This window comes from Eurosta solidaginis, chromosome X (genome assembly GCF_040869045.1).
Source record: "Eurosta solidaginis isolate ZX-2024a chromosome X, ASM4086904v1, whole genome shotgun sequence".
NCBI lineage: Eukaryota > Metazoa > Arthropoda > Insecta > Diptera > Tephritidae > Eurosta > Eurosta solidaginis.
The window spans coordinates 64370126-64385014 of NC_090324.1; the positions used below are offsets into that span (position 1 = coordinate 64370126).

General features: G+C 39.2%; 1 protein-coding gene across 4 annotated transcripts in view; it reads left to right on the forward strand.

The window, feature by feature from the left end:
- The first annotated feature begins 629 nt into the window (after nucleotides 1-629).
- Nucleotides 630-14889, forward strand: part of LOC137234645 (uncharacterized) — a 359902-nt gene continuing 345642 nt past the window's right edge. For 3 of the 4 annotated variants that reach the window (XM_067758100.1, XM_067758102.1, XM_067758103.1), the window contains exon 1: nucleotides 630-864. The gene's annotated coding sequence lies outside the window, so the exon portion shown is untranslated. Of the gene's footprint in view, nucleotides 865-932; nucleotides 985-14889 lie in introns of those variants that run through there. The other variant, XM_067758101.1, reaches the window with a different exon arrangement.

Genomic DNA, 14889 nt, shown 5'->3' on the forward strand with positions numbered 1-14889 from the left:
ACGCTACCAAACGCGACGACGCGTCTTGACATCAGTATTAATAATCCGAAGGCGGAAAATAAAAATTTTAATTCGTTCAAAAGATATTAACGAAAAACCAAAAAAAGACCCGCGGGTACCTCCGAAACCGGGGGTGGGATCCATAGTAATTTTTCGCAGAACACCTTTCTGCGTTGGCGGCCTTCGGCCGCGCTTATAAAAAATTACCATGCGAGACCAAATCTATATCCACGCAAAACACTTTTACCCACAATTTTTTTTTGTGGGTACACAACACCATCAAAACAGCCACATGAAAATTTTCAACTTTGTAAATATATCTGGAAAGAAATAAAATTTTCAATTTCCGTTTTCGGATTCGTGGTCCTGGGTCCAAAGCGCGTCTTCTGACACCTCTCCCGATATTTTAGGACGAGTTTTAGTAGTTGTGAGCTAAAGTAGAGAATTACCTAATAAATTTTCACATCAAAAGTAAATAAAAAAAAAATGTAAACATAAACAAAGTTTGACATTTTATGACCACCTTCGAATGAAAAAACATGTAAAATGCAACCCTGATGCTTTTACCTGGTTATTGTACCATTGTCCAACCATTAACGCATTATTCGTACAACCAACTTTCCCGTCAAGGCTTTAAACAAGCGATTCGTCCCGAAATCGATTTCTGCAAGTGTTGCTTAAGGGAACGTTGCGGTAGTTGAAATAAGCTTTTTTTTTTAGTGAGTAGTTGCAATAGCAAAATACATAATAAAACATATTCAGGCTTTGCGGTTTTGTTCAACATATAATAAAATAATCCTTATTTCTATATGTGAGCTGTGGCTAATGTATGGTAGCTGGGATCTACAATGGTTTAATAAACTGGTATGTGTAACATGTCTACTGACAAAGAAAATTACCTTTGTATAAAACTCTTTAGTTCAAAGTAGTGACATAAAATAAGCAAAGGTTCTAAATGCAAAATGTGCTTAGATGTTTTTGAAGGTATTGGTATTCCTGACTTGTGGTGATGCGTAATTAAGTGGCCATTTTGTTAACTTTGCATTTCATCTAAAATATTTTGTTCTTGGAAGTCCAAAACATTTATAGTCTGAGGGGTAATATACTAAAGATTGTTACGGAGTTGTATTAACAAATTTTTATTTCCGTTTTCGGATTCCCAGGCTTTTCACCCAAAACGAATATCCTTACACGCCACCCGATATTTGGACGTACATAAAGAGTGCCATGCTGCCTTTTAGAATAGCCCAAGTATCATTAGACAGACTTAAAACTTATTTGATTATTTTCGGTGTCAAAATACTTTTTGGCACTGTTTAAATACTGTTAGCGCTCACAATCGGGAAATTTGGTAAAAGTCTAGTTGAAGGGTCGACTGCTAATACGCGAGAGGTGTCAAACGACGCGTCTTGGCATCAGTATTAATAATCCGAAGGCGGAAAATAAAAAAAAATGGTAATTCTTTACTTTAGCTCACAACTGTTAAAACTCCCTTTTCATCCGAAGACCACGAATTCGCAAGCGGAAATTCAAAATTTTATTTCTGCCAAAATATATTTCCAAAAACCGAAACGCAGAACACCTTTCTGCTTTGGCGGCGTTCGGCCGCGATTATAAAAAATTACCCTGGGTGGGTCCGACATCGTTTTGGAGACCAACACTATATACTATATACCCGCAAAACACTTCGGAAAATATTTTGAATAAGGTGCCACGATTTACCAATTTTTTTTTTTTTTTTGAGGGGTAGCGGGGGTTCTAAATATGACAAAATAATCTTTCGGAACTTTGGGAAACTCGTAGTTTATGAAAAAAAACTTTTAAATTACGAAATTTGGTAATATTACAACAATTTTTGTTGTTATATCGGCCTACTGATTTTAAGATCGCGGGTTCGAATCGAGCTCAAGGCCTAACAATAATTTTTATCATTATTATTGTTATGATAAATTTTTTCTTAATTGAAAAAATTTTTAAATTAGAATAGAAGAAAGAAAAAATTTTAGACAACTGCCAAAGCTCGTTGTATAGATCCATTTCGGGAACTGCTAAATTCCTTCATCGGCAACGTTTAGGCGCCGCTGCTATAACCATTCAGCAACCGCTTGCCTTGAGCTCGATTCGAACCCGCGATCGTAATATTACAACTTAAGTTTTACACTTGAAATTCGCGGCGAACTAGTGTTGTTGTTGTTGTAGCGATAAGGTTGCTCCCCGAAGGCTTCGGGGAGTATTTATGGTCCTTTGCCGGATACAGATCCGGTACGCTCCGGTACCACATCACCATTAAGGTGCTAGCCCGACCATCTCGGGAACGATTTATGTGGCCACATTAAACATTCAGGCCATACCCTCCCCACCGCAAGTTCCATTATTAGCTCGGGGTCGGCAGATCCTCGTCTTGCCGCGGATAGGTGAGGTTGACAATTAGGTTTGGAGAAGCTATATATTGCGCTGGCAACCTGAAGGGTTGCGCTACACACCTCTTGAATCTGGTATTTTAGTCGCCTCTTACGACAGGCATACCTACCGCGGGTATATTCTTACCCCCTTATCCGCTGGGGATGCGGCAAACTTGTCGAAAGTGGTACCCAAAGACGCGTATTTTCGTTAAGATTCCGAAAGCAGAAATTATATTTTTTAACTCGTTTAAAAGTGATTCGCAAAAAACCGGTCCCTACTATAGTCGCTTTCTTCGTTGTTGCAATTAAACAAACGAAAACATATGAAGGTGGTGAATAGTGTTGCCATCTCCGCAACAATCAGCCCGATTATAAACGAAAATTCCGTGCGAGTTTTTTCTCTTCTCACATTCCTCGTATTCTAAATAAAATTTCCTTGCGAGTTTTTTCACTTCTCACTTTCCTCCTATTCTGAACAATGTTCGAAAAAGCAGTAACCGGTTATGGGAGAAAAGTAGGTATTATGAATGTGAGGGAGAGGAAGATTTCTCTGCCATTTCATAGGTGTTTTTTTACTAGGTAAATTAAAGGGAATGCTTCAAAATAGTTAAAGGAAATTGGTTCTTTTAAGAAAAAACACTTATTTGTAAAAAATTTGTGCTAAAATATGTATTTACATTCTACCACAATATTTCCACTGTTAATACAACAACAACAACAATCACTATATTCATTATTTTAAGTCGAAAAGTATATCATAAGCAACGGAAAAGCTCTGTATATTTGATGCAGCCATCCAGAAATTGCGCAATGATTTTTAAGAAGGCTTAAATAGATTTTGGTATATGGCGAAAGGCGAACTCAACTCGACTTGGCCGCCAGAAAATTGCTTTCCAGAATAAATGCATGCAACTCCGGCGGATTTGTGTTATCCCGCCGTCTTATGCTCCTCTGTTGGTGTTGCTGTGGCACCATTTCATTACTTATTCCGGTGAATACCACATGAAATGCAATAATGTGCATTGTTTATACCTTATTTCTTAATTTCAAACAAATTTGCAACAATAATTAAACTTTTAAATTTTTTAAACAAAATAAGAAATGCGCAACGAAATTTCAAGATGATAAATAAATAAATAAAAAACAGCTGACTGCGGAAATTCGAAATTCCTATTGCCCAATTTTTCTTCTCCCTAGGAGAAAAAATTTGAAGAATTTTTCCGCGGGAATAAAAAATTCACGAGAACAAAATTCCGCGAGAAAATTTAGAATTGGTCTTAATATCTTTTTATCTTGGTAGGACATTATAAGGTGGTGGCAGTTCGACATAAATGCAAACAAATATACACTATCAATGCATCTTGTTTTCGTAATTCTCTGAATAATATGTAATTAATGTACTTAACGATATAAGGTGGTGGCAGGTCGACATAAATGCAAACAAATATACACTTATCAATGTATCTTGTTTCTGTAATTCTCTGAATAATATGTAACTAATGTACTTAATTTAACGAAACGCAAGATTTTAAAGTAAACATTTAAATTTTTTATGATAAGAAAATAAAAAATTTAAATTTTTTATGATAAGAATTTAGAAAAAGGGGTATTTTTATTTGTTGTACATTTGCGCCGTATGCGAAAATTTTTTAATAAAAAATTCCGCGGTTTGATATTGAAAATTTGCTTGTTTTTGTTATCATACGAATTTAAACATAAAATGTTTTTGTACTCGTTGAAGAAAAGCGCCGGAGGCGAAAATTTTTAATAAAAAATCGCGCAATTTTTTATTAGAAAATTTCATGTTTTTTATCATACAAGAACACGGATTTAAGCTAAAAATTGAAAAATGCAAATTTTCACTTCAAGAAATAAAATATCTTGGTTACGTTATAAACTCACAGGGGTTGAAACCAAATACAAAAAGAACCGCAGCAGTCCGCGAAATGCCGGAACCAACAAACATTTCGGAACTTCGGTCGTTTTTAGGTGCCATAAACTTCTATGGAAAATTCGTAGACAAAATGCGCTTATACCGTGGTCCACTAAACGAGTTGCTGAAAATTAATACAAAATGGCAATGGAAAAGCAATCATGCAAAATGTTTCAAACATCTTAAGGACATCCTGTCATCCGATTTATTGCTCGCACATTATGATCCAAATCAAAAGATAATAAAAGCAGTTTGTTGGCGGGTGGAGAAATAACACGTATTTTAAGCTGTATTACCTTGTAAAATTCATTTAATTCAGGTGTAATTCTGTACAAAGGAAATGATTAACTTATATTGCAATTATATGATTGTAAATCTAATTATAAGCGTGGTCGTGGTCGCTAAAATACTTGTGCTGCTTGTCCTCCTTGTTCAACGCCGCCAACGAAAAAAAAGGGAAAAGGCAAAGGATCCATTGCAATGCCTTAACGTCAGTTGAACTCGTGTAGGCGATTTACTTGACATACAGACACAAGGTTGCATTTTGAAGTAGAATAAATTTGTAACTTTAGGTACTCAAGGGTGTACTGGTTTGTTGCGCGCTAACATTCACCCTTCCGTGAACTTCATGCTCTGGCGCGGGGTTCACCGATTTCAGATCGAGGCGCCCAAGTTTCACCACTGGGCGGGTGACCAAGCTGCTGAAGGTTTTGACCACTGCACTCCTGACTTGCCTGTCAGCGCTGCGTATGACATCTAGTACCCTTCCTATTACCCATGTGTTCCGCTTTGTGTTCTCGTCTACGATTATGACGATGTCATCTGGAGCGATTGGTATTTCGGGGGTATCGAACCATTTTGCGCGTCTGGTTAGACCCGGTAAGTATTCACGGAGCCATCTTCTCCAAAATCGGTCCGCTAAGTCGCCGGCATTGCGAAAGCTTTCGTTCAGCTGTGTAGGAAGACCTACGTCGATGTCATCCTTTTCTCTTATGCCGCTGGAATTGCCGAGAAGGAAATGATTTGGCGTCAGAGCCTCGCTTTCGTGTGAGTCAAACGGAATATATGTTAGTGGTCGCATATTGATGATGCTCTCAACGTCAGCTAGCGCAGCTCTCAGCACTTCTTCGCGCAAACCACCTTTTGGTAATATGTCCATCAGCACTGATTTCACCGAGAGAACTATGCGCTCCCATGCCTCATCCATATGTGGCGCTGCTGGTGGTATAAAAGACCATTAGATTTCAGGATATTTTTGCATAATAGCGTCAGACGATATTTTCTCGATCTCTTCCGCCAGTATTCGACTGGCGCCTCTAAAATTGGTCCCGTTGTCGGATAGAATTCGCCTGGGAACGCCTCTTCTGTCAATAAACAATTTCAGAATGAGTAGAAATGAGTCAGTCGAGAGTGATGGCGCAAGCTCTATGTGAACAGCTCGAATGGTCATACACGTAAATATAACGCCCCACCGTTTCTCATGCCTTCTTCCTGCCATCACGTCAAAGGGTCCAAAATAGTCAACCCATGTGTATGCGAAGGGGTGAGTAAATGCTGCAAGACGATCTACCGGAAGTCTGCCCATTTCTGGTGGATTTGGCGTGGCCCGTTGGTTGCGACATTGTTGACAGACCTTTGCAACCGCTCTCACTAATGCACGTAATCCCGGAATGCAGAATCGCTGCCTCATCTCATTTACCACTATCTCGTTGTGATGGTGATGGAATTTGCGGTGGTAGAAGTCTGCGATGAGATTTGTAACGCTGTGATGCCGCGGGATAATTATCGGTTGTTTTAGATCTGATGGCACTCCCCTTGCTTCGTCGATTCGTCCCCCGCCGGTTCTCAGTTGATTGAGTTCTTCGCTGTAACATTCGCGCTGGCACATACGAAATATCAGAAGCTCGGCACTTGTGCAAGTCGTATCGTACAGCAGCATCTGAGTTATAGGGTTTTTAATCGGAGCTCTTATAGTCAATCGAAGAAATCGGAGAACGCACATCTGTGCTGAACGTAGTTTCTCCCATTTGCTGAATCTTTTGGGATCTGGTGATGCACCCTCTTCAACCGAGATGTCAGCTGCTATGTGCTGTATCGTTTCCAGGGTGGATTGCGATTGTTGTATTTCGGATGTGTGCCAGGAAGTGTCCGGTATTCTCAGAAACTCCGGTCCCGTAAACCATCTGTCGGCGCTGTTAACGTCGAGTTTGGGATTCCACTTAGTGGCGTCGTCCGCGACATTGTGCTTTGATGGCACCCACCGCCATTCGTTGACTTGTGATTCTTCTAAGATTTCGCCGACGCGTACGGCCACAAATTGGTGGAACTTTCTGGTGTCAGACCTTATCCAGCATAACACGTCCTTCGAATCGGACCAGAAGATACGACGGCTAATATGTATAGAGATCTCTTGTTGTATAAATTTAGCGAGCCGAAGCCCAAGAATTGCAGCTATCAGCTCAAGCCTCGGAACAGACAGCGGCTTCAATGGGGCGACTCTGGTTTTTGATGCTACTAGGCTGCACTGAACTTCGCCGATTACGTTGGAACGCAGGAATGCTACAGCCGCGTATGCTGATATACCGGCGTCTACAAAAACGTGCAGCTGGTTGTCGTCACTACGGCTCGCCAGGAGATAGCAGCGTGGAATTTGGATGTCGTTAATGTATTTCAGCTTACGCACCCATTGCCACCACGCCGATCGTTCTTTCTTATGCACGGCCTCGTCCCAAGTCACCCCTGACCGCCAAACATCTTGCAGAACTGCCTTGGCCTCGATTACAAAAAAACCTAGCAGACCCAAGGGGTCGAATATCGTCATCACCAATCGGAGCATTTGCCTCTTCGTTGGTATGCTTGATTCATCAAAAATATCCGGCTTGAAATTATGTTTGAAGGTTAACTCGTCATTGTTCGGCAGCCAACACATGCCGAGAACCTTTTGGGATTCCGAACCTGGCTCGTCAAAGCACTTGTTTATGGGCTCTGATCCTCCCATGAGTGCCTGCACAACTCGCGCAGAATTCGACAGCCAACTCCGCATCTCGAACCCGCCTTCACCGTGGATGTGGCGGACATCATTAGCTAAGCGAATCATCTCATCTTCGTCGTCTACGCTATGCAGCCAATCGTCTACAAATGTATTTTTCCATCTTTCTTTCAAGACATTGAAGTCGATGATAAGCCATTTGGAAGAAGTCGGGTAAATCAATTTTGTCGTATCTCCATAAGAGGCCAGTTTCCCACCTTTTTTCGTATGGTTTATATTTGACTGTATTCTGCATTATGGTATATGCGCGTTCGTCTGCCTTTGACCTGAGCGGTTTGACGGTGGGACTTGTAGCTATCGATTCTATGGAAAAATATGTTCTCATCAAGCTGTCCACTTGATTATCTCGCGTACAGGGGCATACGCGCACCAAGCTTTCCTCTACTGCATGATCGGAATTTTTATGGCCATATACCGACCAGCCTAACTTGCAACGCGCAGCTACTAGATCATCACCCTCCACTTCGGGTACCTCTATCGGAATGGAGAGCTTTGTGTTATCCAAACCTATCAACAAACGTGCTCTGCAATTAGTGTATGGTACAATAGGCAGTGGTCTCAAGTGATGGTGCTCTGCCAGCTCTTCGGCGTTTAGAGATTGTTGCGGTAGTTCTAGGTTAGTGATGGTGCGCACGTTACGCATACGGTATCGCGTTGAGTTTTCTCTGCCAGATATTTCGCAGCTTAAAAACTTCGAGTTAGCCTCTTGTTGAGTGATATCGCCTGTCCATCTCAAACAAAGTTCTTCGCTGGGACCGTCAAGCCCCAAGTGCTCGGCCAAGCTATTATCCATCAGTGTGCACGATGCTCCTTCGTCGATGAGGGCAAACGTCTCTAAAGTTGATTTCGGTCCATAAAGAATCACCGGAATGTAACGGAAGATTGTTCTCTTGAATTTGCGCTGATGGAATAGGACTGTGAGCCCGTCATTATTGTTCAGCTTGCTGTTGTCAGCTCCAGATGATCGGAGAGGAAAGGACGTGTTTAAGATCGCTCGTTGAATTTTGTTTGCAAAAATGGTGAAACCCTTTGAATAATTATTAAAAGTGACAAATATGTGAGATAGAGACTCTGTAAGAAGATCAGTTCACTTTTAATTTAACAAAATCTAATATCAATAACGATTCAAAACCTAGTGAAATACCATATAAATATTTAATAATTTTATACCGGTGAGAAAGTGACTCAAGTCTAGCGAATAGAAACGCATACATATGCATATATAATTACAAATTAACACAAAACGAAAACGGCATAGTGAAAACGATAGCAAAGGCAATATGTCTGAAAGCGAAAATAAGTGTGACAAGTGCAAACTTGCAATTCGCGGGGAGACGGGAATTAGATGTGTGGGTGTGTGTGCGAAAGTATACCACTCGGCAGCAAAATGTTCCGGCTTGGATAAAGCTACTGTAATAGGAACACATCCAATGGTGAATTTTATTTGCGAAGAGTGTATTACATACATACATAATATTGATCTGGTATTGCGAGACATGCAAGAGAGTGTTAATAGGAACAGTGGCTATTTAAAAGAATACAAAAACGAATTTGAAGAAGCTTTAAAAACCAACCAAAAAGAGATGCGGGCGTTAATGAAAACAATGGAGGAAAAATACAATGAACGTTTGGCGACCTTAAAAATGCATCAAGAAATGTATATTAAAAATGCAGCTGAAATTAAGAAAGTGCGGGAGATAGCAGAGAAAATAAAAAATCAAGCTGAAGTAGTGGGGAGGGAGAATGAGAAATTTTGTAGTGAAATAAAAACAATAGTAAAGGAGAAAAACGATGGGATACCACAACAAACATATGCAAATATTCTAAGAACGGGTGAAAATAAAAACACAGCTAGGGCCGTTCCAGAGCTTAAGAAACGGGCTCCTATTATTGTTAAACCGAAGGCAAAACAAACTAGTGAAAGAACAAGGCAAGATCTAAATAATAAAATTAACCCTAACGAGCTAAAGATAACAGACATTAAAGCGGGCCATAATGGTATTATGGTGATCGATAGTATTAATGAAGATGAAAGAAATAAGATTAAACAAATTATGGATAAAAAAATAAGTGATGAATATGAAATAAAGATACCACGTGACTATAAACCAAAATTATTTATAACAGGCATGCAGTTTGAAAAGAATAGAGATGACCTGATCGAGTGTCTAAGAAAGCAAAACAAATGCCTAGAACAGGGTGAAATAAAAATTATTAAGCAATATAATGTTAAAACTAGCAACAAAAACTATTACAACGCAATATTGGAAGTGGACGAGGAAATGTTTACTAATGCTTTAAAATTGGATAAGCTCAACGTAGGATGGGAAAGGTGCAAAGTTTACGATGGCGTTGATGTGACAACGTGTTTCAAATGCAGAGGATACAATCACAAGGCGACTGAATGCAAAAACGTGGAAGTTTGTACCAAATGCTTGGGTAAGCATAAGACCATTGAATGTAATGAACAACCAGCAAACAAGTGTATAAACTGCATAAAGGCAAATGAGAAGTTAAATCTAGGACTAGATGTCAATCACTCGTGCAATAGCAGACAGTGCCCAGTCTACCTAAAGCACTTGAATGCAAGAAAACAAAGGCTAGGATACTAGCAGCGAACACCCGACGCACTGATAAGCCCGCCACAATTCAATGAGATACCGCTGAAGAAAATTTGATACAAAGAAAGACTGCAGACTAGACACAATGAACTTAAGTGCATATACTTGAATATTAACAGCATAGTATCAAACAAATGTGAACTGGAAGTGTTGGCTGAAGTACATACACCAAGTATCATATTATGTTCGGAAACGTGTACAACGAAAGATGTTGAAGACAGCGAATTAGAAATAGCATCGTATAATATGGTTAGATGCGACTCGCACAGCAGGCATACAGGAGGAGTACTAGTGTATGTTCATAGGACAGTGGAGATAAATGTAATTTATAATGCTAGTGTCAATATGAACTTATGGTGCATTATAATAAAATTGAAAAAGGTCGATAAAAAGTGGCAAATAGGGGTTCTGTATCATTCACCAAGCACAAGTGATGCAGCGTTTATCGAGTACTTAAATGAAATATTAATCGATAAATTTGAAAGAAGTAAATGTAATATACTAATCGGGGATTTTAATATAAACATGAACTACATATCAACATATAGTACAAAATTGAATGAGATATTTTCTGTGATGGGTATGACCCAAAAAGTAGAATTTAATACTCGAATTACAGATGCAAGTGCATCTAAAATTGATTTATTATATTCAAATTCAGATGAAATACAGTGCAATAATTTGCCTGCATACAAAATTTCAGATCACGAAACAATAATGTTCAATATTAAAACGTCTAAATCATACCAGATGAGAATGACCAAGAAAATCACAGCTTGGGATAAATATAATAGTGAAATCTTAATAAGCATCCTGAGATCATGTAACTTCAACATAAATGAAAACCTACTAATTGATGAGAAAGTCGAATTAGTGAACAACATAATAATGCAAGCTATGGAAAGTTTAACGTATGAAAAAGAAGTTCATATCAAGCTTATGAATAAATGGTACGACAGAGAACTGGCGCAAATGAATAAATGCAAATATAATAATTATAAGCTTGCGATACAAACAGGTGATTGGAACGAATATAAAAATATAAATCGTATCTACAAAAAGCTAGTAAAAATAAAGAAAGTTAAATATATGGAAAATAAAGTCGAAATGAATGAAAATAACGCCAGAGAAATGTGGAAACATCTTAAGCAAGCGGTTTGCTTAACGAGAGATAACGAAGGGATTAAAAAGGCGATAATAGATGGTATGATGGTAGAAAATGAAACTGAGCTGGCAAATGGTCTAAATAGGTTCTTTATAAATAGCGTAATAGAAATTAATAACATCATAGAACCTTGCCGTATAGCACTAAGTGATGTACAAGTCAATTCTAGATTAAAGTTTGCCAAAATAACAACAGATGAAGTTATTAATATTCTGAAAGAGTTCAAATATAAAATAGGCGGCAGAAAACTTATATCTGATGGAGTACTTAAAGACTGTATATCGTATACAGGATATTTCTACGCACAAATAATCAATAACAGCCTAGAAGAGGGTCTTGTACCAGAAAAGTGGAAAACGTCAACGGTGATACCAGTGGAAAAAGTTAAAAAGACAGTAAAACCTGAAGAACTTAGACCCATAAACACCCTGCCTAGTGATTGTAAAATACTTGAAGCTTATGTTAAGAACCAGTTAACGAAATACCTTGAAGATAATAATATACTAGCCCACCAGCAGTCAGGCTTTAGAAAGAAACATTCATGTGAGACAGCTCTTAATTTGGTGATACATGACTGGAAAGAAGAGTTAAATAAAAAAAAAGTGGTTGTTTCAGTCTTCCTAGACCTCAAACGAGCTTTTGAAACAGTGGATAGGGAGATCTTAATCAAAAAAATGGAACGTATTGGTATAACTGGTATAGAACTTGACTGGTTTCGCAGCTATTTGAAGCAGAGGAGACAGAAAACGGTTATAAATACCGTGATATCTGATGAATTGGAAGTACCCATAGGGTTACCACAAGGCTCAGTTTTGGCACCGATACTGTTCTTAATTTATATTAATGATATAGTTAACGCTATTGAAGGTTGTGAAATTAAACTATTCGCTGATGATGCATTAATAATGATTAGTGAGAATAATATTAATTCTGCACTTTCTAAAATACAACATGAACTGAATAACCTGTATAAATGGTTGTGCGGAAATAGACTGAAACTTAATATAAATAAAACGAAATTTATGATAATAACAAGGAGGAACGTTAATGAGGATATAATTGGTTTAAAAATAAATGATGAAAGCATACAAAAAGTTGACAGTATAAAATATTTGGGAATTATAATTGATAACAAACTCAAGTTTGAAGAACATATAAACTACACAGTCCAGAAAGTTGCGAAAAAAATTGGGGTTATGCAGAGAACATCCAAATATATTCAAAAAAAGTACAAAATAATTATATATAAGTCCATTATAGAACCGCACTTTGTAAACTGCCCATCTATTCTATTCATTGTGTCAGACAAAGAAATAGATAAACTTCAAAAGATGCAAAACAGATGTATGAGATTTATTCTTAAAAAACCTAGAGATACTCGTACGGCTGATATGCTGAGAAGTTTGAACTGGTTAAGTGTAAAGCAAAAGATTTTTTTTCACGCTATGAAGTTTATATTTAATATTAAAAGTGAAAATGTACCTGAATATCTAAGTAAAAACGTAGTATTAGTTAAGCAAACACATAACATTAATACAAGGAATAAACACAATTTCAATCTGCCTTTATTCAGAACTGAAATAGATCAGCAAAATATTTTTTATAAAGGTCTAAAAAGTTTCAATGAACTGCCTATAGATATAAAAAGTTGTAATGAAATCGGGGCTTTTAAAGCAAAACATTATGAATATTGTAAAACCTTAGCAATAAGATAGTAAATTGTAATATAATTTAATTTATGAATTAGGCTTTTTTGCCGTAATAAATAAATGAAATGAAATGAAATGAAATGAAATGTAATAGTGGGTTGTGGGCCATTCTACAACCGTCAATTCCGCACTCTTTCTTGGATGCACAGCGCCGAAGCAAATGCGTTTCGAAGCAACGGATGCATAGTTTTTTGTCCTTCACCACCTGCCAACGCTCATCTCTGCTCTTCGCTTTGAAGTCTTGACACTCGGAGAGATTATGGTCGTTGCCACACAGATGACAGGGAGGTTTTGTTCTAGGATGCCCTTTGGAATTACTGTCGTGAATGAGGACTCTTTCTTTGTTGCCCCTTCGTCCCGCTTTTTCTTCCCCAGTCGTATAAGTGGGAGAGCTAAGTGGTGTCACTTGGCTGGCGCACGATGCTAGGTCGAAAAGCCAATCATCAAATGCTATAATGTCGACGCGAGCCGTGGTCATTCGACGGCGACCCCAATCTAGTTTCATATCCCCTGGAAGTTTGGCCAGCAACTCATTTATCAACATTGGATCATTAAGACGCTAAGACCCAACGCCTGCATCGTTGCCCTATAATTTTGAACGGCCAGAGCGAGATCGATTAGGGTGTGCAACCGATCAATTTTTACTGTTGGCACTTGTCTCAACTTGCGCTGAAGTGTATCGTGGATTACATCGGGTCGCCCGAAAAGCATGCGCAATGTAGCAATGGCAAGGTGAACGGTGGAGGGCATCATTAGTTTCCCTCTCACAGCTTCTAGAGCCGCCCTGCGTAGTGACTTTTGAAGTCGGATTAGATTTTCCTATTCAGTAAACCCACAACGTTCAGTTGATTGCTTGTAGTTCGTGATGAAGAGCGTCCACTCCTCTGCTTTTCCAGAGAAGAGTGGCAGATCTTTACTAAGCACGTGTCGTGCTGCCGCTTGCGATGTGTCAGGCTTACGTCCAGATTGTACCGAGGCTGCGTGTATAGACCACCCCACGTGCTGTCGCTGACGGGCGCTAAACCTCCATGTGGTTGCCCGGAACAGCCGTGCACTGTTGAGACGGGTTGGTATGGTGCGGCAGCGCCATATGTTCCTATATATGCAGTGCCCACGTTAGCCTGTGATGTATCGAATGGCAATTGCGATGCATGCTGGTCGTTACCCCTTTGAATGGATGTGAAAATGGTAATATTCGGTCCGTGACGGCTCTGACCGTACACGCATCCAGATGGGTGAGCAATCGTTGAGTTTAGCTGAGGTTTACCAATGTATGAGGGTACATTATTATAAAGAGAAACTTGGTTATGCTGTGACGGACTTTTCCTTGCGCCGGGGTATGCTCAGTCCGTCCAGGATCCCTGTGGAATTAGAGAAGAATCCCTATCGTCTCCTTTTAAAGAGAAAGATCCCGTTTGTCGTTATAAACTCTTTATTCCAAAATATCCAAACCACCCTTAAAGCTATGGCGACGGAGGTGGGAAACCACCGTCGGTTCTACGCCGATGGGGTTGGGAAAACCCCCACCAGGACTACGCTTAAACTAAAAATCTCAGACTACTTCGTAAAGAAAGCGGAGGTGGAGAACCACCACTTCCTCCCAGTCGGTGGAGTTGGTAAAACCCCGACCGAGTATATAGCTTAAGAATACCCTGCTCTTCCTGAAGGTTGCGGAGGTGGAAAAACCACCACAATCCCTCTTAACGATGGGGTTGGAAAAACCCCCAAAGTTGCTAAAATAAAGAACTCGTGAGATGGAAAAATCCCAGGAGTCCCATTCACCGCTAAACAAGGCGTTAGCAGGCTACTCTACCTAGCTGGCTACTGTCTCAATTCGCGAAATTTGTCGCACTTTTATACTTGTCCACGCGCAGGTGGACAGTTATCCTGCAACAATAAATTTTTCTTATTATATGTATTTACTTAAGGTATCTTACATTTAACTGTATTATTCTAAATTGCGTATGTAAAAATTCCTCTTGTACTGCCCCTAACATGTGAGTTCGTTGG